The sequence below is a fragment of the Oncorhynchus keta genome, chromosome 24 (genome assembly GCF_023373465.1).
Source record: "Oncorhynchus keta strain PuntledgeMale-10-30-2019 chromosome 24, Oket_V2, whole genome shotgun sequence".
Lineage (NCBI taxonomy): Eukaryota > Metazoa > Chordata > Actinopteri > Salmoniformes > Salmonidae > Oncorhynchus > Oncorhynchus keta.
Genome location: NC_068444.1, coordinates 26895813 through 26919897, shown reverse-complemented (window position 1 = coordinate 26919897; position 24085 = coordinate 26895813). Strand labels below are relative to the sequence as shown.

Genomic DNA, 24085 nt, shown 5'->3' with positions numbered 1-24085 from the left:
GACACCAGAGAGGTGATGCGTGTCTGAAATGGCACCTATGAGCCCTGATCTCAAGTAGTACATGATAAGGAATAGGATACCATTCTAGATGCAGCCAGACAGGGTGTCTGTCTTATCTTCCGGTGTCTGTCACAATGCCTGTCTTCCCTGGTCTGGTTGCTCTCTCCACTCCCATCAAAGCGTAGTGAGAAGGAGAGGCTGCTACTGTGGTGTAATAAGCCCTTTCTGAAATCCCCTGGCATATTGCTGCTGAGTTGGAAAACCCTCCTTACTCAGTGTGGAATAGTGGTTGGGTTTGTATAGTCGTGTAATCGACAGGTCTCTGTCTCTGTGTCTTGCAATCCTCCTGTGTAATCCAGTTAAAGCTGCAATCTGATTACTGTACAGTACAGAGACACGGGCGAAGACGGGGTGTGTTTGTGTGTTTGTGTGTGTGTTCGTTTGTGTTTTTTAAAGGAAAATGCGGAACACAACAGCACTGTATGCCTGTAGTTGTTTTGTGTCTTTGTGTTTGGAGGTGGAGGTGGATGTGCGAGACAGTGTTTCTACTGCTGGGTTTGAGAGTGTGTGGGGGGTGAGAGAGCGAGAGATGAGAGAGACTTTGTTCTCTAAAAAAAATTGCTGAACAGTTGAAGTGACTTTGGTTGTTCCTGGTCTGTGTGCATGTGTGTGTGTGTGTGCATTTGTGTGTGTACAGTCATGCTGCAGGTGGTTGCCTTGTGGCTTTTATCCAGGTGGGAGAGGGGAGAGCCAGACTGTGTGATGCCCAGCCAGAGAGAGGAAGCCCAGGGGACTGGGAGGGGTGAGGAGGGAGACGTGGGTGGGAAACCAGGCACGCAGTGTGGGGTTCCCTTTTTACAACCAACATGGGTTATGCTTTTTAGTCTGTCATGGCGTAAGCCATCTGTGGACTGAATCATTGGCTAAAATAAAGCTCAACCAACCACAGACTTCCTCTAACAGAATAAGTAATTGTCTCAAGTCTAAAGGTAACCCATACCAAAATAATAGTCTGATGCTGCATGTTCACTTCCAGATCAGAAGCTAATCATCTTAACTGTGTGTGTGTGTGTGTGTGTGTGTGTGTGTGTGTGTGTGTGTGTGTGTGTGTGTGTGTGTGTGTGTGTGTGTGTGTGTGTGTGTGTGTGTGTGTGTGTGTGTGTGTGTGTGTGTGTGTGTGTGTGTGTGTGTGTGCGTGTGAGTTGGTGTGTGTCTGTGTGCACTTGCATTTATGTGTGTGTGCAAGTGCTTGGATGCCTGTGTGTGGGTGTACTTGTGAGTGCATGCATGTGTATTGGTGCATCTGCGTATGCGTGTGTTCTCCTTCTCTCGGCCCTTCCCGCTGCCTCATGCATATTTGATAGGTATTACCCGGTGCTCCTCTCCACAAACAAGCTTTTCAGCCCTAGTAGGGACGGCAGCACGTCTGATCATGCCTAGGTAAGCCAGCCAGCCTGCATCATCCGACACTAGTCCCTGCTAGCACTGCACCATAAATACTTAGGGAAACATATTCAACATTCTAATTACTTATTTCACACACACACACGCACGCACGCACGCACGCACGCACGCACGCACGCACGCACGCACGCACGCACGCACGCACACACACACACACACACACACACACACACACACACACACACACACACACACACACACACTCTCTCTCTCCTCTGCCTTTTCTTTTTCCTCTATACATCTCTTCCGTCTCTCGCGTTCATCCTTCTTTTCGCTCTCAATCTCTTTGTCTTCCTGCACATGCATGATTCATAAGCTACCCATTAAAGATACACACCGATGGGCAAAAGAGACCTTGCTGAGATAGGCGTGAAATAACAACCACATATTAACCCCACATGTCAATGAATACACTCTTCTGGACTGAGCTGAGGTATACAGTGTGTTAACCAGAACCTAGTCTTCCTAATATTTTGAATATTTTTGATTTAACTCTAACAAGCACGGATTTACAGTGCTTGTTAGTGCCTCCTCCTCTCTTGGGCTCTCATCTGATAACACTTCTTTTTAAGGGAAGGAGTCAAATGATACTTTCAACTCAGCTGTTCTTTGTCTTTCCAATTTGTTTCTCAGAATTTGTTCTTAATTGAATTTGTTCTTAACCTTCATATATAAAGGTCTGAGCTGCTTAATGTCATACACTGTTCCTGTTGAAACTTTGAAGACGGGAGGGAGGGAGGGAGGGAGGGAGGGAGGGAGGGCAGAGGGGTGGAGGTATGTGGAAGAATGATGGAAATCACAGAACAACCATCTAGTGTCATTTAGTTGCAAGGGGGAGGATAGTGAGAGAGGAAGAGAGTGACAGTGAATAGAGAGAGAGGTATGATAAAATGAATATAGAAGGTGGGAGACAGAGAGAGACACAGAAATGACAAAATGGAGATTAAAAGAAAGAGGTAGAGAGATAATATGATACATCATGGTAGTGTCACAAGTGTTTTGGAGAGGTATAATGTCACGGCTGTTGAACTAGACCAAGGTGCAGCGTGGTGAGCGTATCTATTTCCCTTTTTGATGAGGATGACGCCGACAAAAACAATAAACAATCCAAAACCAACCGTGAAGCTTAAGGCAATAGTGCCAACAAACAAATACAACTTCCCACACAGAAAGGAGGGAAAGGGCTACCTACCTAAGTATGGTTCCCAATCAGAGACAACGATAGACAGCTGTCCTTGATTAAGAACCATACCCGGCCAAAACATAGAAACACAAAATCATAGAAAACGAACCCCAGAATGACCACCCCAAACACCATCTGACCAAACCAAATAGAGACATTAAAAGGCTCTCCACAGTCAGGACGTGACATATAAAGAGATAATAATACATTGTGGTAGTGTCACTAGTGTTTTGGAGAGGTATAAAGAGGTAGGTAGATATTATGATACATTGTGGTAGTGTCACTAGTGTTTTGGAGAGGTATAAAGAGGTAGGTAGATATTATGATACATCGTGGTAGTGTCACTAGTGTTTTGGAGAGGTATAAAGAGGTAGGTAGATATTATGATACATCGTGGTAGTGTCACTAGTGTTTTGGAGAGGTATAAAGAGGTAGGTAGATATTATGATACATCGTGGTAGTGTCACTAGTGTTTTGGAGAGGTATAAAGAGGTAGAGAGATATTATGATACATCGTGGTAGTGTCACTAGTGTTTTGGAGAGGTATAAAGAGGTAGAGAGATATTATGATACATCGTGGTAGTGTCACTAGTGTTTTGGAGAGGTATAAAGAGGTAGGTAGATATTATGATACATCGTGGTAGTGTCACTAGTGTTTTGGAGAGGTATAAAGAGGTAGGTAGATATTATGATACATCGTGGTAGTGTCACTAGTGTTTTGGAGAGGTATAAAGAGGTAGGTAGATATTATGATACATCGTGGTAGTGTCACTAGTGTTTTGGAGAGGTATAAAGAGGTAGGTAGATATTATGATACATCGTGGTAGTGTCACTAGTGTTTTGGAGAGGTATAAAGAGGTAGGTAGATATTATGATACATCGTGGTAGTGTCACTAGTGTTTTGGAGAGGTATAAAGAGGTAGGTAGATATTATGATACATCGTGGTAGTATCACTAGTGTTTTGGAGAGGTATAAAGAGGTAGGTAGATATTATGATACATCGTGGTAGTATCACTAGTGTTTTGGAGAGGTATAAAGAGGTAGGTAGATATTATGATACATCGTGGTAGTATCACTAGTGTTTTGGAGAGGTATAAAGAGGTAGGTAGATATTATGATACATCGTGGTAGTGTCACTAGTGTTTTGGAGAGGTATAAAGAGGTAGGTAGATGTTATGATACATCGTGGTAGTGTCACTAGTGTTTTGGAGAGGTATAAAGAGGTAGGTAGATATTATGATACATCGTGGTAGTGTCACTAGTGTTTTGGAGAGGTATAAAGAGGTAGGTAGATATTATGATACATCGTGGTAGTGTCACTAGTGTTTTGGAGAGGTATAAAGAGGTAGGTAGATATTATGATACATCGTGGTAGTATCACTAGTGTTTTGGAGAGGTATAAAGAGGTAGGTAGATATTATGATACATCGTGGTAGTATCACTAGTGTTTTGGAGAGGTATAAAGAGGTAGGTAGATATTATGATACATCGTGGTAGTGTCACTAGTGTTTTGGAGAGGTATAAAGAGGTAGGTAGATATTATGATACATCGTGGTAGTGTCACTAGTGTTTTGGAGAGGTATAAAGAGGTAGGTAGATATTATGATACATCGTGGTAGTGTCACTAGTGTTTTGGAGAGGTATAAAGAGGTAGGTAGATATTATGATACATCGTGGTAGTGTCACTAGTGTTTTGGAGAGGTATAAAGAGGTAGGTAGATATTATGATACATCGTGGTAGTGTCACTAGTGTTTTGGAGAGGTATAAACAGGTAGAGAGATATTATGATACATTGTGGTAGTGTCACTAGTGTTTTGGAGAGGTATAAAGAGGTAGGTAGATATTATGATACATCGTGGTAGTGTCACTAGTGTTTTGGAGAGGTATAAAGAGGTAGAGAGATATTATGATACATTGTGGTAGTGTCACTAGTGTTTTGGAGAGGTATAAACAGGTAGAGAGATATTATGATACATTGTGGTAGTGTCACTAGTGTTTTGGAGAGGTATAAACAGGTAGAGAGATATTATGATACATTGTGGTAGTGTCACTAGTGTTTTGGAGAGGTATAAAGAGGTAGAGAGATATTATGATACATTGTGGTAGTGTCACTAGTGTTTTGGAGAGGTATAAAGAGGTAGAGAGTTAATATGATACATTGTGGTAGTGTCACTAGTGTTTTGGAGAGGTATAAACAGGTAGAGAGATATTATGATACATTGTGGTAGTGTCACTAGTGTTTTGGAGAGGTATAAAGAGGTAGAGAGTTAATATGATACATTGTGGTAGTGTCACTAGTGTTTTGGAGAGGTTTAAAGGGCTATGGTGTAGGTACCATTAGGAAATGGCAATGACACGGCCTGTCAACCAACAGTCTGGATAACGGCCATGTTTTTCAGCAGGTGGCGTTGTCTGGGGAAAACCGGTGGAGCCAGGATGTCACATGGCAGTGTGTGTGTGTGTGTTTGTTTGTGCGTACATGCGTCTGTCTCTACACTGGGGTCTCTTGCCGTCAAGACCGAGGGGAGACCCTGTCAGCGTATCACAGGCCTGGCTGCTCATAATGCCATTCTTAGCATATGGCGGCACGCTAACCGAGCAGACTTCGCCTTATCAAATATTCACAATTACAAACAGAATGAAACCCTTGCCTGGCTTGACATTTATATTTAATTTAGTTCCCTTCTCTCTATGCTGCCGCACTTCACTCCCTAGTCCCTAAGCGTCTCCTGTTTTAGGGTCTCGCGCCGGGGCGTAGTTTGCGTTTGAGAGAGAAGCAGTGGTGTGTGACTAGGAGACGTGTGTTCCTTTTTTGAGACGTGACAACATGTACTGAAGTCATTACATGAGCAGATGCCACGTCCGCCCCGCCTCACCTGGAATATAGAGAGGGTGGGAGGGAACAGGGGATGGGGGAACGAAGGGGAGAGGGGGGTGGGAGCGAGGTAGTGGAAGGACGAGAGAATGGTATGTCATTTTCTTCCCACCTGTGAAAGGAGAGAGTGAAGAGGGGATGAGAGACCGAAAGGAGAGGAGGAAGGAAGAGGGGGATAGAAGGGTATACGGGGCCTTCAGGAAGTATTCAGACTGCTTGACTTTCCCACATTTTGTTACGCTACAGCCTTATTCTAAAATTGTTTAAATGATTTTTTCCCCTCGTCAATCTATACACAATACCCCATAATGACAAAGCAAAAACAGGTTTTTAGAATTAAAAACATTTACATAAGTATTCAGACCCTCTAGTCAGTACTTTTTGGAGGCATCTTTGGCAGCGATTACAGCCTTGAGTCTTCTTCTTCTCCAGAGATTTTCGATCTTCGACAAGTCCGGGCTCTGGCTGGGCCACTCAAGGACATTCAGAAACTTGTCCCAAAGTCACTCCTGCATTGTCTTAGCTGCTTGGGGTCGTTGTCCTGTTGAAAGGTGAACATTCGCTCCAGTCTGAGGTCCTGAGCGCTATGGAGCAGGTTTTCATCAAGGATCTCTCTGTACTTTGCTCCGTTCATCTTTGCCTCGATCCTGACTAGTCTCCCAGTCCCTGCCGCTGAAAAACATCCCCACAGGATGATGCTACCACCACATGCTTCACCGTAGGGATGGTGCAAGTTTCCACTAGATGTGATGCTTGGCATTCAGGCCAAAGAGTTGATCTTGGTTTCATCAGACTAGAGAATCTTGTTTCTCATGGTCTGAGAGTCTTTAGGTGCCTTTTGACAAACTCTAAGCGGCTGCCTTTTACTGAAGAATGGCTTCCGTCTGGTCACTCTATCATAAAGGCCTGATTGGTGGAGTGCTGCAGAGATGGTTGTCCTTCTGGAAGGTTCTCCCATCTCCACAGAGGAACTCTGGAGCTCTGTCAGAGTGACCATCAGTTTGGCAGGGCGGCCAGCTCTAGGATGTGTCTTGGTGGTTCCAAACTTCTTCCATTTAAGAATGATGGAGGCCACTGTGTTCTTTGGGACTTTCAATGCTGCATACATTTTTTGGTACCCTTCCCCAGATTGTGTCTCGACACAATCTTTTCTTGGAGATTTAGGGACAATTTCTTCGTCCTCATGGGGTATTGTGTGTAGATTGCTGAGATGTTTTATTTATGTAATCCATTTTAGAATAAGGCTTAACGTAACAAATTGTGGAAAAAGTCAATGGGTCTGAATACTTTCTGAAGGCACCGTATGTCATTGAGTTTCAGAGTTAGTATTTGACAGAGACAGAGGTTGGAGGAGGGGTCAGTCCTCCCCTATCAAGCCTTCCATCGACAGGGTCTACGTCCCAAATAGCACCCTATTTCATACATAGTGCACTCTTCACCATGTGATACTGTTTGACCACCTCGTCTCGTGTGTGTGTGTGTGTGTGTGTGTGTGTGTGTGTGTGTGTGTGTGTGTGTGTGTGTGTGTGTGTGTGTGTGTGTGTGTGTGTGTGTGTGTGTGTGTGTGTGTGTGTGTGTGTGTGTGTGCGTGTGTGCGTGCGTGTGTGTGCCCTAGTGTATCTGACAGCTAGATAGCACTGGCTTGTCATACTACAAAAGCCCCATTGGTGGCGTTGACCACTTGCTGTTTTTCAGTGTCCGTTTATATCCGTGTGTGTGTGTGTGTCAGGTGCACTCTGGTGCCGGCTGGTTTCACCTGAGTACCCTTGTGTGCAAATAGCACCTGGGTGTCAAAACAGCAACTCCACTTCACTGTAGCTCCCTTGTTTCTTCACTCCATCCCTTCTTCTTCTTTCTTCCACCACACACACACACACACACACACACACACACACACACACACACACACACACACACACACACACACACACACACACACACACACACACACACACACACACACACACACACACCACCCCACACTGTGATAAGGCCAGAATGCTCTAATCTCGTCTCGTTCCCCCCTTCTATCCCCCCTCTCAGTCGCTATCTCTCTCTGCTTCTCCTCCTCCACCCCACCCTCTCTCTCTTTCTCTCTCTCCTCATACTCCTCAGCCCTGTGATCCTTCAGGCTGGTAATTAAACAGCAACCATTAACTTATCAGGAGCTCTCCAGTTTCTCTCTCTGTGCCATAAATTAATAGCAGCTCTGCTTCTCTCCTCAAATCAGATCTCATCTGGTGCTCGCTAGCTGGCTGCCTGGCTGACTGCCTGGCTGGGTGTATGGCTGGCTGCCTGGCTGGCTGCCTGGCTGGGTGCGTGGCTGGATGGAGAGGAGGATAGGAGGAGTGTGTTCGTTGTTTTGTTTCATAGACTGTAAAAGATATGGACAAAGCCATCGATGACGTCACACCATTGAAGTGTCATTTCAGCGTGTCACCATCTTGTTACAAAGAGGGGTTTTTGGAAACATTTCAGCGTGTCACCATCTTGTTACAAAGAGGGGTTTTTGGAAACATTTCAGGTGCAGTTTGAGCTTCTTGAGGTAGTGACAATGCGTGCTAGCTCAGTGCTGCCCCTTCTCATTGAGTATAGCTGTGTTTGAATACTCACACTAACCTTACTAACCGTACTATTTCTGACGTAAATTTAAGATATAGTGTACTTATTGGTCGTAGTATGGATAGAGTCAGTATGCCAAAAGTTTGCGGATGTCGTACTAAATTCGCAAAAATATGACGTATACAAGCAGTGTACACCATTTCTGTGCTTTTAGGGCCCATAATGCAATTCTTTAGAAAAAGGGCGTGGCTTCACATCTTTTTCAGATTTGAGAGTGGATACAAAGTCATTGTCTAAACTAATTATAACAAATGTTAAGAAAATGTAGAGCAATGTAATAAAGGAATGACTTTTCAAATAAGTTACCTTACACGTTATGTTGGCTGACAATTTGTTAGCTACGCTGTCCTTACGAACCACATAGCATATCATTAAAGCAGTATGTACCGGTATGTTAGCTAGCTACCTAACGTCGGTTGGCTACTAATACATAAAACTTGCCAGTATATTAACTATATGCTTCCTAACTAACCAACATTCATTGACATAATCACATAATTCTTAGTTTAGCTAAGTGGTATAGTCGTTGTGCATTCTTAATGGATATTCTGGTGCTTTTGTAAATTCACTCTGGAATGTACCAGAGTGCAGAACAACTGATATATTTACAAAAGCTCAACACCCGTTGAATTTGGCCGGTGTCAGTAAACGTCTGCAAAAAAGCATAATTAAATTGTTGCCAGCAACAAAAGTTACAGTCACCAACGCTCTAGATAACATGAAAACTGCCTAACCAGCTCTGCTAGGGTGAGTAAAATGGTCAGAGTGAGGTGTTCTCTAATTTGTGTCTGGATGTAGCTAGCAAGCTTTCCAACGTTAGCCACTTAGCTTAGGTACTTGACTGCCGTTGTTATGTCAGAACGCTGAGATCAACCCAACTCCTCGGCCAGAGCGTCCAGTGTGGCTCTGAACGCTCCGAGAGCGAAACGCTCTGAGTTTACAAACATACAATCTGATAACGCTCGGAGTTTACAAACTCCCAGAGCGCACTCTGATCGCCCTCTGGTACTCCAGATTGTATTTAAGAACAAACTGGAATTTGAAAGATGTCTAGCGAGTAATTTGTTATGCTACAAAGCTAGCAGGAGGTTACATAGCAACAGCATCAACTTCCGGTAGACAGGCGAAGCTCTAGTACGCTTGAACTGAAGGGATACCGTTTGTTTACAGTATAGTCAAATTAACCAACAGTATATAGTATGTAGTATACGTAGTATATGTAGTATAAGACCCTGGGTTTATAAGCGTGGATATCGACTGTGCTTTTGGGGCACAGTCGATAGCGAGCTGGACATCAGGCTAGAAGGTCGAAGGTTCGAGACCTGCTCCCTGCCTGTTTCATTATGTTAGTATAGGTTTTTGAACACAGCTTATCTCAATTTTTGAAGGCTGACCAAGGTACTGCCGGCTGCCATTAGCAACTAAATGATCCTTTTAACTTATTCTGTGTGTGATTTTAAAGTAATCTGTTCAAGGACATACAGTGGGGAGAACAAGTATTTGATACACTGCCGATTTTACAGGTTTTCCTACTTACAAAGCATGTCCAGAGGTCTGTAATTTTTATCATAGGTACACTTCAACTGTGAGAGACGGAATCTAAAACAAAAATCCAGAAAATCACATTGTATGATTTTTAAGTAATTCATTTGCATTTGATTGCATGACATAAGTATTTGATACATCAGAAAAGCAGAACTTAGTATTTGGTACAGAAACCTTTGTTTGCAATTACAGAGATCATACATTTCCTGTAGTGCTTGATCAGGTTTGCACACACTGCAGCAGGGATTTTGGCCCACTCCTCCATACAGACCTTCTCCAGATCATTTAGGTTTCGGGGCTGTCGCTGGGCAATACGGACTTTCAGCTCCCTCCAAAGATTTTCTATTGGGTTCAGGTCTGGAGACTGCCTAGGCCACTCCAGGACCTTGAGATGCTTCTTACGGAGCCACTCCTTAATTGCCCTGGCTGTGTGTTTCGGGTCATTGTCATGCTGGAAGACTCAGCCACGACCCAATGCTCGTACAGTGGCAAGGAGGTTGTTGGCCAAGATCTCGCGATACATGGCCCCATCCATCCTCCCCCCAATACGGTGCAGTCGTCCTGTCCCCTTTGCAGAAAAGCATCCCCAAAGAATGATGTTTCCACCTGGTGTTTTAGGGGTTGTACTCATCCTTCTTCTTCCTCCAAACACGGCGAGTGGAGTTTAGACCAAAAAGCTCTATTTTTTTGTCTCATCAGACCACATGACCTTCTCCCATTCCTCCTCTGGATCATCCAGATGGTCATTGGCAAACTTCAGACGGGCCTGGACATGCGCTGGCTTGAGCAGGGGGACCTTGCGTGCGCTGCAGGATTTTAATCCATGACGGCGTAGTGTGTTACTAATGGTTGTCTTTGAGACTGTGGTCCCAGCTCTCTTCAGGTCATTGACCAGGTCCTGCCGTGTAGTTCTGGGCTGATCCCTCACCTTCCTCATGATCATTTATGCCCCACGAGTTGAGATCTTGCACGGAGCCCCAGACCGAGGGTGATTGACTGTCATCTTGAACTTCTTCCATTTTCGAATAATTGCGCCAACAGTTGTTGCCTTCTCACCAAGCTGCTTGCCTATTGTCCTGTAGCCCATCCCAGCCTTGTGCAGGTCTACAATTTTACCCCTGATGTCCTTAAACACCTCTCTGGTCTTGGCCATTGTGGAGAGGTTGGAGTCTGTTTGATTGAGTGTGTGGACAGGTAACAAGTTCAAACAGGTGCAGTTAATACAGGTAATAAATGGAGAACAGGAGGGCTTCTTAAAGAAAAACTAACAGGTCTGTGAGAGCCGGAATTCTTACTGGTTGGTAGGTGATCAAATACTTATAAAATGCTAATTAATTACTTAAAAATCATACAATGTGATTTTCTGCATTTTTGTTTTAGATTCCGTCTCTCCGAGTTAAAGTGTACCTATTATAAAAATTACAGACATCTACATGCTTTGTAAGTAGGGAAAACCTGCAAAATCGGCAGTGTATCAAATACTTGTTCTCCCCACTATACATCTAGTGAAATAGAAGCAATTATTGGTAACATGATTGTGTTAAGAGGGATCCTGTTTTCTGGAAACAATGCCTCCATTACCGCGGTCGGCCTTCTTCTTGAAATTCTCAATGCGAGGGGCCAGTCATTCTCCCCTGATAGGTTTGTGTGAGTTTCTCTATCTGACACTCGGCAGCGTGTGAAATGTAATTAAACATGACTGGGCACCATCCACACACAGACACACTCTCCCCTGTCCACTCCATCTCCCCTGTCATTATTAGTTTTTGTTTCTTAACCCTCTCTGTTCTCTCACTAGAAATACATGTAGCAGAACTTGGATACACGGATACAATGCAACTTACACACACCGCATATGCATGGTTCTGTGTGTGGAATGGGGAGTGGTTGTAGAGTTGGAAGGCTGTGTGTGTGTGTGTGTGTGTGTGTGTGTGTGTGTGTGTGTGTGTGTGTGTGTGTGTGTGTGTGTGTGTGTGTGTGTGTGTGTGTGTGTGTGTGTGTGTGTGTGTGTGTGTGTGTGTTTGTGTGTGTTTGTCCATGAGTGTGTGTGTGTGTGTGTGTGTGTGTGTGTGTGTGTGTGTGTGTGTGTGTGTGTGTGTGTGTGTGTGTGTGTGTGTGTGTGTGTGTGTGTGTGTGTTTGTCCATGAGCGTGTGTGGGGGTGTTTATTTGGACATTGGTGTGAATGAGAGGTGCTGCTCTATCTCTGACAGTGTGAAGCCAGTGTGATGTTCCAAAATGCTGTTGAAGGTTAAAAATATGATAATTGTGTGGCTTTACAATGTCAATAAAAGCCCTTTGAATTGAGGTTGTGTAATGTTATTGGGCAAAATGTCAGAGAAGCCAAGGGAAAAGGTATACAATTTAAAGTTTGTCATAGATTTGATTTTACTCCCCTAAACTCACATAGGATGGGTTTGTCACAGGAGAATGTGAAGAGGCTAACTGAACTCTCCTACATGTACTGTGGGAGCGGCCATTATGTACCTCCTATGGGACAAGGCCTTACTACAGTGCGTTGGAGAAGGCCTTGAAACCCAGGTATCTAGGTCACCAAGATTATCTGTTGAGTGACAAATCTGAAATAAGAGGGATTAACCAGACATAATTATAAAGTATTGTGTCAGTGTTAAGGCTGGTTCTGAGCAATGGAAAAGCTCTAATAAGCCAATGTTCCTAGAGTGGATGAGTATGTTGATAAAACAACACCGTATGAAATCATGTTAGCTAAAAGGCTGGAGGAAAATAATGCAGACACCAAAAATATATGGGAATGATTATTGTGTGATATATGAAAGAATATCATGGCCATGAAATAGCATATGTATTTCTATTTGTGTTTTTTATTTTGTTTGGTGTGTTGGTTGTTTTGTGTTAAAGATGAAAAAAAATGGGGGAAAAAATAATGAATTGTATATACCAAGAACAAACAAATGAAACCAGTGTGAGGTGGCTGACGTAGGTGGGACTGTGATTCCTCGGCAGGAGATAGGAGCGATGGCACCAGGCTGTATGAGTGTTTGTTCGCCCACCTAATTCATGCTGTTTGCTTTTCTCAATTTATCTATAGCAAATATTCATCTTATTCTAAATGTATTTATTTCAGTGTCTGTTCACACTTTCTTTTTACTTTTTCACCTGATGGGAGCCTGAACTCTGTAACTGTTTATGGCGCGACGCCAAGCTATTGTAGTAGACAGAGTCTGTTTAATATATATAGTAATATATTCCCCAGTGCTTTAGACAGACTCCCTACACATCATACAGTATAGTCACTCAGAGGCTGCATCCCAAATGGCACCCAAAGACCCATAAGTCTCTGGTCAAAAGTAGTGCACTATAAAGGGAATATGGTGCCATTTGGGACACAGGCAGAGTCTCTGATATGTGTTTCCCTCTCAGCCCATGAGGAGCAGTGCACTGCAGTCTGCTAACGGCTGAGGAGGGGAGAGGGAATAGTTGAGTTCACTTGAGGTTCTGTCTTTGTGGAGCAGAGGGAACCGTTTCTGAGAGATACAGTACCAAGAGGCATAATGGTTTAGTTAGATAATGTGCTTCTGAAGGAGCTAAAGCTATGCACAACTTAAACCATTCAGCCAGTTCTGTAGCCGTCTTGTTTGATAAGCTTACTGACCGCCGCCTGAACCACCTCTCTCTCTCTATGTTAACATTGCCAAAGCAAGCGCGGTAGATAATATACAAAAGTTAAATAAACAATAAAAATGAACAGTAAACATTATACATTTCAAAAAGTCATATTATGTACGTATATATACAGTGTTGTAACGATGTAGAAATTGTTAAAGTACAAAAGGGAAAATAAATATGCATAAATAAGGGTTGTATTTACAATGCGGGAGGGAAATATGTGTCCCTAATATGGTCATACATTGGGCAGGAGGTTAGGAAGTGCATCTCAGTTTCCACCTCGTTTTGTGGGCAGTGTGCATATAGCCTCTCTTCTCTTGAGAGCCAGGTCTGCCAAGGCTATGCTCACTGAGGCTGTACATAGTCAAAGCTTTCCTTAAGTTTGGGTCAAAGTGGTCAGCTATTCTGCTACTGTGCACTCTCTGTTTAGGGCCAAATAGCATTCTAGTTTGCTCAGTTTTTTTGTGTCAAGTAATTATCTTTTTGTTTTCTCATGATTTGGTTGGGTCTAATTGTTTTGCTGTCCTGGGGCTCTGTGGGGTGTGTTTGTGTTTGTGAACAGAGCCCCAGGACCAGCTTGCTTAGGGGACTCTTCTCCAGGTTCTTCTCTCTGTGGGTGGTGGCTTTGTTATGGAAGGTTTGGGAATAACTTCCTTTTAGGCGGTTGTAGAATTTAACGTCTCTTTTCTGGATTTTGATAATTAGCAGGTATCAGCCTAATTCTGCTCTGCGTGCATTATTTGGTATTCTACGTTGTACGTGTAGGACATTTTTGCAGAATTCTGCATGCAGGGTCTCAATTTGGTGTTTGTCCCATTTTGTGAATTCTTGGTTGGTGAGCGGACCCCAGACCTCACAATCATAAAGGGCAATGGGTTCCATAACTGATTTAAGTATTTTTAGCTAGATACTAATTATTATGTGAAATTTAATGTTCCTTTTGGTGGCATTGAATGCCCTTCTTGCCTTGTCTCTCAGATCGTTCACAGCTTTGTGGAAATTACCTTGTGGCGCTGATGTTTAGGCCAAGGTATGTATAGTTTTTTTGTGTGCTCTAGGGCAACAGTGTCTAGATGGAATTTGTATTTGGGGTCCTGGCGACTGGACCTTTTTTGGAACTCCATTATTTTGGTCTTACCTAGATTTACTGTCAGGGCCCAGGTCTGGCAGAATCTGTGCAGAATATCTAGGTGCCTTCCTTGGTTGGTGACAGAAGCACCAGATCATCAGCAAACAGGACACATTTGACTTCAGATTCTAGTAGGATGAGGCCTGGTGCTGCAGACTGGTCTAGTGCCCTTGCCAATTCATTGATATATATGTTGAAGAGAGTGGGGCTTAAGCTGCATCCCTGTCTCACCCCATGGCTCTGTGGGAAGAAATGTGTGTGTTTTTTGTCTATTTTAACCACAAACTTGTTGTTGTGTACATTAATTTTATAACTTTCCATCAATTTGTATAGCAGAATGCCAAACCTTATGCCAAATTGAGTCAAAGGCTTTTTTGAAATCAACAAAGCATGAGAAGACTTTGCCTTTGTTTTGTTTGTTTGTCAATTAGGGTGTGCAGGGTGAATATGTGGTCTGTCATACGATAATTTGGTAAAAAGGCTATTTGACATTTGCTCAGGACATTGTTTCCACTGAGGAAATGTACGAGTCTGCTGTTAATGATAATGCAGAGGATAAATCAAATCAAATCACATTTTATTTGTCACATACACATGGTTAGCAGATGTTAATGCGAGTGTAGCGAAATGCTTGTGCTTCTAGTTCCGACAATGCAGTCATAACCAACAAGTAATCTAACTAACAATTCCAAAATGACTGTCTTATACACAGTGTAAGGGGATAAAGAATGTGTACATAAGGATATATGAATGAGTGACGGTACAGGGCAGCATACAGTAGATGGTATCGAGTACAGTATATACATATGAGATGAGTATGTAGACAAAGTAAACAAAGTGGCATAGTTAAAGTGGCTAGTGATACATGTATTACATAAGGATGCAGTCGATGATATAGAGTACAGTATATACGTATGCATATGAGATTAATAATGTAGAGTAAGTAACATTATATAAGGTAGCATTGTTTAAAGTGGCTAGTGATATATTTACATCATTTCCCATCAATTCCCATTATTAAAGTGGCTGGAGTTGGGTCAGTGTCAATGTCAGTGTGTTGGCAGCAGCCACTCAATGTTAGTGGTGGCTGTTTAACAGTCTGATGGCCTTGAGATAGAAGCTGTTTTTCAGTCTCTCGGTCCCAGCTTTGATGCACCTGTACTGACCTCGCCTTCTGGATGATAGCGGGGTGAACAGGCAGTGGCTCGGGTGGTTGATGTCCTTGATGATCTTTATGGCCTTCCTGTAACATCGGGTGGTGTAGGTGTCCTGGAGGGCAGGTAGTTTGCCCCCGGTGATGCGTTGTGCAGACCTCACTACCCTCTGGAGAGCCTTACGGTTGAGGGCGGAGCAGTTGCCGTACCATGCGGTGCTCTCGATTGAGACAAGCCGAATTTCTTCAGCCTCCTGAGGTTGAAGAGGCGCTGCTGCGCCTTCTTCACAACGCTGTCAGTGTGAGTGGACCAATTCAGTTTGTCTGTGATGTGTATGCCGAGGAACTTAAAACTTGCTACCCTCTCCACTACTGTTCCATCGATGTGGATAGGGGGGTGTTCCCTCTGCTGTTTCCTGAAGTCCACAATCGTCTCCTTAGTTTTGTTGACGTTGAGTGTGAGGTTATTTTCCTGACACCACACTCCGAGGGCCCTCACCTCCTCCCTGTAGGCCGTCTCGTCGTTGTTGGTAATCAAGCCTACCACTGTTGTGTCGTCCACAAACTTGATGATTGAGTTGGAGGCGTGCGTGGCCACGCAGTCGTGGGTGAACAGGGAGTACAGGAGAGGGCTCAGAACACACCCTTGTGGAGCCCCCGTGTTGAGGATCAGCGGGGAGGAGATGTTGTTGCCTACCCTCACCACCTGGGGGCGGCCCGTCAGGAAGTCCAGTACCCAGTTGCACAGGGCGGGGTCGAGACCCAGGGTCTCGAGCTTGATGACGAGCTTGGAGGGTACTATTGTGTTGAATGCCAAGCTGTAGTCGATGAACAGCATTCTCACATAGGTATTCCTCTTGTCCAGGTGGGTTAGGGCAGTGGGCAGTGTGGTTGAGATTGCATCGTCTGTGGACCTATTTGGGCGGTAAGCAAATTGGAGTGGGTCTAGGGTGTCAGGTAGGGTGGAGGTGATATGGTCCTTGACTAGTCTCTCAAAGCACTTCATGATGACGGAAGTGAGTGCTACGGGGCGGTAGTCGTTTAGCTCAGTTACCTTAGCTTTCTTGGGAACAGGAACAATGGTGGCCCTCTTGAAGCATGTGGGAACAGCAGACTGGCATAGGGATTGATTGAATATGTCCGTAAACACACCGGCCAGCTGGTCTGCGCATGCTCTGAGGGCGCGGCTGGGGATGCCGTCTGGGCCTGCAGCCTTGCGAGGGTTAACACGTTTAAATGTCTTACTCACCTCGGCTGCAGTGAAGGAGAGACCGCATGTTTTCGTTGCAGGTCGTGTCAGTGGCACTGTATTGTCCTCAAAGCGGGCAAAAAGTGATTTAGTCTGCCTGGGAGCAAGACATCCTGGTCCGTGACTGGGCTGGGTTTCTTCTTGTAGTCCGTGATTGACTGTAGACCCTGCCACATGCCTCTTGTGTCTGAGCCGTTGAATTGAGATTCTACTTTGTCTCTGTACTGACGCTTAGCTTGTTTAATAGCCTTGCGGAGGGAATAGCTGCACTGTTTGTATTCGGTCATGTTACCAGACACCTTGCCCTGATTAAAAGCAGTGGTTCGCGCTTTCAGTTTCACGCGAATGCTGCCATCAATCCACGGTTTCTGGTTAGGGAATGTTTTTATCGTTGCTATGGGAACGACATCTTCAACGCACGTTCTAATGAACTCGCACACCGAATCAGCGTATTCGTCAATATTTTTATCTGACGCAATACGAAACATGTCCCAGTCCACATGATTTCTTTCATCACACCATGTCTCGTTAGTCATGAGGCATACGCCCCCGCCACTCTTCTTACCAGAAAGATGTTTGTTTCTGTCGGCGCGATGCGTGGAGAAACCCGTTGGCTGCACCGCCCCGGATAGCGTCTCTCCAGTGAGCCATGTTTCCGTGAAGCAGAGAACGTTGCAGTCTCTGATGTCCCTCTGGAATGCTACCCTTGCTCGGATTTCATCAACCTTGTTGTCAAGAGACTGGACATTGGCAAGAAGAATGCTAGGGAGTGGTGCACGATGTGCCCGTGTCCGGAGTCTGACCAGAAGACCGCTACGTTTCCCTCTTTTACGAAGTCGTTTTTTGGGGTCGCTGCATGGAATCAATTCCGTTGACCTGTTTGTAAGGCAGAACACAGGATCCGCGTTGCGGAAAACATATTCTTGGTCGTACTGATGGTGAGTTGACGCTGATCTTATATTCAGTAGTTCTTCTCGACTGTATGTAATGAAACCTAAGATGACCTGGGGTACTAATGTAAGAAATAACACGTAAAAAAAACAAAAAACTGCACAGTTTCCTAGGAACGCGAAGCGAGGCGGCCATCTCTGTCGGCGCCGGAAGTTCGAAGTCAAGGTATTGACGTGGCCATCAAAAAGCCCTGACCTCAATCCCATAGAAAATGTGGTGTTGACGCATATCTCACGGTAGTTATTGGGGTCAAATTTGTTTCCACTTTTGTGGATTGGGGTGATCAATCCTTGGTTCCAAATATTGGGGAAGATGCCAGAGCTAAGGATGATGTTAAAGAGTTTTAGTATTGCCAATTGGAATTTGTTGTCTGTATATTTGATAATTTCATTGAGGATACCATCAACACCACAGGCCTTTTTAGGTTGGAGGGTTTTTATTTTGTCCTGTAGTTCATTCAAGGTAATTGGAGAATACAGTGGGTTCTGGTAGTCTTTAATAGTGGATTCTAAGATTTGTATTTGATCATGTATATGTTTTTACTGTTTATTCTTTGTTATAGAGCCAAAAAGATTGGAGAAGGGGTTTACCCATACATCTCCATTTTGGATAGATAGTTCTTTGTGTTGTTGTTTGTTTGGTGTTTGCCATTTTTCCCAGAAATGGTTAGAGTCTATGGATTCTTCAATGATATTGAGCAGATTTCTGACATGCTGTATTTTTGTATTGTTTTAGTGACTCACCATAGTTAAGGCGTAGACTCAGGTTTTCCGGGTCTCTGTTTTTGGTTGGACAGGTTTCTCAATGTCTTTCTTAGATTTTTGCGTTCTTCATAAAACCATTTGTCATTGTTGTTCATTTTCTTTGGTTTTCTATTTGAGATTTTTAGATTTGATAGGGAAGCTGAGAGGTTAAATATACTGTTAAGATTTTCTACTGCCAAGTTTACACTTTCACTATTACAGTGGATCGTTTTGTCCAGGAATTTGTTGTTGCCTAATTGTGTTTTGGTAGGTTTCCAAGATACATTCCTTCCATCTATAGCATTTCTTAATATTACTAGGTTCCTTTGGCTTCGATGCCTCATGATTGAGTGTTGCTCTGTTCAAGTAGACAGTGATTTTGCTGTGGTTTGATAGGGGTGTAAGTGGGCTGACTGTGAACACTCTGAGAGACTCTGGGTTGAGGTCAGTGAAAAAGCAGTCTACAGTACTGCAGCCAAGAGATGAGCTATAGGTGTACCTACCATAGGAGTCCCCTCGAAGCCTACCATTGACTATGTACATACCCAGCGTGCGACAGAGCTGGAGGAGTTGTGACCTGTTTTTGTTGGCTTTGTTGTCATAGTTGTGCCTAGGGGGGCATATAGGGGAGGGAATGCTGTCACCTCCATTCAGGTGTTTGTCCCCCTGTGTGCTGAGGGTGTCAGGTTCTTGTCCGGTTCTGGCATTTAGGTCACCACAGACTGGTACATGTCCCTGGGCCTGGAAATGATTGATTTCCCCCTCCAGGATGGAGAAGCTGTCTTCATTAAAGTATGAGGATTCTAATGGGGGGTATAGGTAGCACACAGGAGGACATTTTTCTCTGTTAAGATCATTTCCTTTTGAATTTGTAGCTAAATGTAAAATGTTCCTGTTTTGATTAATTTAATGGAGTGAGTTAGGTCTGCTCTATACCCAATTAGCATACCCCCTAAGTCCCTTCCCTGTTTCACACCTGGTAGTTTGGTGGATGGGACTACCAGCTCTCTGTAACCGAGAAGGCAACCAGTGGGTCCGTCTCCTCTGGACCAGGTTTCTTGTAGGATGACAATGTCTGTATTTCCGATTTCTTGATGTTTCTCTCTTGACATACCCTCGTTTTCCAACTGCCCCACTTTTGTTCTCATACACTTCTCCTCACATCCACAATACAATGTATGCCTGTTACTTCTCTCTTTCTCTCGCTTTCTCTTCATCTCCCTAAAAGCAACCTGCAAATTTTTCTAGAAAGTGTTATTCACGTAATAATAGTTATTTCACTGAATAATGCTGTTTATTTTTGCTGTCAAAAATGTAGATGAGTCATAATATAATCTAGAAACGCTACCATCCTTGAACCAAAGCATTGTGGGTTGGGTTCCTCTGCATGGCCTTGATTTAGCTGGCTGTAGCGCCTCAAGCGAACTCCCACTCCCATTTTCAACCAAACTCCCACTCCCATCCACTCCCACTTCCAACCTCAACCTAACTCCCACTCCCATCCACTCCCACTCCCAGCCTGAACCTAACTCCCACTCCCAACCACTCCCACTCCCATCCACTCCCACACTCATCCACTCCCACTCCCATCCTCAACCTAACTCCCACTCCCATCCACTCCCACTCCCAACCTCAACCGAACTCCCACTTCCATCATCAACCTAACTCACGCTCCCATTCACTCCCACTCCCAACCTCAACCTAACTCCCACTCCCACTCCCATCCACTCCCACTCCCAACCTCAACCTAACTCTCACTCCCAACCTCAACCTAACTCCCACTCCCATCCTCAACCGAACTCACACTCCCATCCACTCCCAACCTCAACCTAACTCTCACTCCCAACCTCAACCTAACTCCCACTCCCAACCTCAACCTAACTCCCACTCCCAACCTCAACCTCACTCCCACTCCCATCCACTCCCACTCCCAACCTCAACCTAACTCTCACTCCCAACATCAACCTAACTCCCACTCCCAACCTAAACCTAACTCCCACTCCCAACCTCAACCTATCTCCCACTCCCAACCTCAACCTATCTCCCACTCCCAACCAAACAACCTCAACCTAACTCCCACTCCCATCCCCAACCTAACTCCCACTCCCAACCTCAACCTAACTCCCACTCCCATCATCAACCTGACTCACACTCCCATCCACTCCCACTCCCAACCTCAACCTAACTCCCACTCCCATCCTCAACCTAACTCACACTCCCATCCACTCCCACTCCCAACCTCAACCTAACTCCCACTCCCGTCCACTCCCACTCCCAACCTCAACCTAACTCCCACTCCCAACCTCAACCTAACTCCCACTCCCATCCCCAACCTAACTCCCACTCCCGTCTACTACCACTCTCAACCTCAACCTAACTCCCACTCCCAACCTCAACCTAACTCCCACTCCCATCCCCAACCTAACTCCCACTCCCATCTTCAACCGAACTCCCACTCCCACTCCCAACCTCAACCTAACTCCCACTCCCATCCACTCCCACTCCCAACCTCAACCTAACTCCCACTCCCAACCTAACTCCCACTCCCAACCTCAACCTAACTCCCACTCCCATCCCCAACCTAACTCCCACTCCCGTCTACTCCCACTCTCAACCTCAACCTAACTCCCACTCCCAACCTCAACCTAACTCCCACTCCCATCCCCAACCTAAATCCCACTCCCATCTTCAACCGAACTCCCACTCCCATCCACTCCCACTCCCAACCTCAACCTAACTCCCACTCCCACTCCCAACCTAACTCCCACTCCCATCCCCAACCTAAATCCCACTCCCAACCTCAACCTAACTCCCACTCCCAACCTCAACCTAACACCCACACCCAACCTCAACCTAACTCCCACTCCCATCCTCAACCTAACTCCCACTCCCAACATCAACCTAACTCCCACTCCCATCCACTCCCACTCCCAACCTCAACCTAACTCCCACTCCCACTCCCAACCTAACTCCCACTCCCATCCTCAACCTAACTCCCACTCCCAACCACTCCCACTCCCATCCACTCCCACTCCCACACCCATCCAATACCACTCCCATCCTCAACCTAACTCACACTCCCATCCACTCCCACTCCCAACCTCAACCTAACTCCCACTCCCATCCTCAACCTAACTCACACTCCCATCCACTCCCAACCTCAACCTGACTCTCACTCCCAACCTCAACCTAACTCCCACTCCCAACCTCAACCTAACTCCCACTCCCATCCCCAACCTAACTCCCACTCCCGTCTACTCCCACTCCCAACCTCAACCTCAGTCTCACTCCCATCCCCAAATTAACTCTCACTCCCACTCCCATCCCCAACCTAACTCTCACTCCCAACCTCAACCAAACTCCCACTCCCAACCTCAACCTAAGTCTCACTCCCATCCCCAAATTAACTCTCACTCCCAACCTCAACCTAACTCCCACTCCCATCCTCAACCGAAATCCCACTCCCATCCTCAACCGAACTCTCACTCCCTCCCTCTCACTCCCATCCTCAACCTAACTCTCACTCCCTCCCTCTCACTCCCATCCTCAACCTAACTCCCACTCCCAACCTCAACCTAACTCCCACTCCCATCCCCAACCTAACTCTCACCCCCAACCTCAACCTAACTCCCACCCACTCCCACTCCCAACCTCAACCTAACTCCCAACCTCAACCTAACTCCCACTCCCATCCTCAACCTAACTCCCACTCCCAACCTCAACCTAACTCCCACTCCCAACCTCAACCTAACTCCCACTCCCAACCTCAACCTAACTCCCACTCCCATCTTCAACCTAACTCCCACTCCCAACCTCAACCTAACTCCCACTCCCACTCCCACTCCCAACCTCAACCTCACTCCCACTCCCATCCACTCCCACTCCCAACCTCAACCGAACTCTCACTCCCAACCTCAACCTAACTCCCACTCCCAACCTCAACCTAACTCCCACTCCCACTCCCAACCTCAACCTCACTCCCACTCCCATCCACTCCCACTCCCAACCTCCCACTCTCAACCTCAACCTAACTCCCACTCCCAACATCAACCTAACTCCCACTCCCAACCACTCCCATCCACCCCCACTCCCACACCCACCCACTCCCACTCCCAACCTCAACCTAACTCCCACTCCCATCCTCAACCTAACTCACACTCCCATCCACTCCCACTCCCAACCTCAACCTAACTCCCACTCCCATCCACTCCACTCCCAACCTCAACCTAACTCCCACTCCCATCCCCAACCTAACTCCCACTCCCGTCTACTACCACTCTCAACCTCAACCTAACTCCCACTCCCAACCTCAACCTAACATCCACTCCCATCCCCAACCTAACTCCCACTCCCATCTTCAACCGAACTCCCACCCCACTCCCAACCTCAACCTAACTCCCACTCCCATCCACTCCCACTCCCAACCTCAACCTAACTCCCACTCCCATCCCCAACCTAACTCCCACTCCCAACCTCAACCTAACTCCCACTCCCATCATCAACCTAACTCACACTCCCATCCACTCCCACTCCCAACCTCAACCTAACTCCCACTCCCATCCTCAACCTAACTCACACTCCCATCCACTCCCCCCCAACCTCAACCTAACTCCCACTCCCATCCACTCCCACTCCCAATCCTCAACCTAACTCACACTCCCAACCTCAACCTAACTCCCACTCCCATCCCCAACCTAACTCCCACTCCCGTCTACTCCCACTCTCAACCTCAACCTAACTCCCACTCCCAACTTCAACCTAACTCCCACTCCCATCCCCAACCTAAATCCCATCTTCAACCGAACTCCCACTCCCATCCTCTCCACTCCCAACCTCAACCTAACTCCCACTCCCACTCCCAACCTCAACATAACTCCCACTCCCAACCTCAACCTAACACCCACACCCAACCTCAACCTAACTCCCACTCCCATCCTCAACCTAACTCCCACTCCCAACATCAACCTAACTCCCACTCCCATCCACTCCCACTCCCAACCTCAACCTAACTCCCACTCCCACTCCCAACCTCAACCTAACTCCCACTCCCAACCTCAACCTAACACCCACACCCAACCTCAACCTAACTCCCACTCCCATCCTCAACCTAACTCCCACTCCCAACATCAACCTAACTCCCCCTCCCATCCACTCCCACTCCCAACCTCAACCTAACTCCCACTCCCACTCCCCAACCTAACTCCCACTCCCATCCTCAACCTAACTCCCACTCCCAACCACTCCCACTCCCATCCACTCCCACTCCCACACCCATCAATACCACTCCCATCCTCAACCTAACTCACACTCCCATCCACTCCCACTCCCAACCTCAACCTAACTCCCACTCCCATCCTCAACCTAACTCACACTCCCATCCACTCCCAACCTCAACCTAACTCTCCTCCCAACCTCAACCTAACTCCCACTCCCAACCTCAACCTAACTCCCACTCCCATCCCCAACCTAACTCCCACTCCCGTCTACTCCCACTCCCAACCTCAACCTCAGTCTCACTCCCAT

The 24085-nt window shown here is 45.8% G+C and overlaps 1 protein-coding gene and 1 long non-coding RNA gene across 12 annotated transcripts in view; both read left to right on the top strand.

Annotated features, from left to right (window-relative positions):
- sdk2b (sidekick cell adhesion molecule 2b) overlaps positions 1–24085 on the top strand; it is a 520366-nt gene that overhangs the window by 130152 nt on the left and 366129 nt on the right. The gene's annotated exons all lie outside the window — the stretch shown is intronic.
- Positions 2778–4543, top strand: LOC127911432 (uncharacterized). Of its 5 annotated transcripts, XR_008078477.1 has the most exons (6): positions 2778–3139; positions 3262–3570; positions 3754–3814; positions 3876–3997; positions 4120–4410; positions 4472–4543. It is a non-coding gene; the product is annotated as an uncharacterized LOC127911432 (long non-coding RNA). The 5 variants fall into 5 exon arrangements; XR_008078476.1 differs by lacking the exon at positions 3262–3570 and having other exon boundaries at positions 3628–3814; XR_008078473.1 differs by lacking the exon at positions 3754–3814.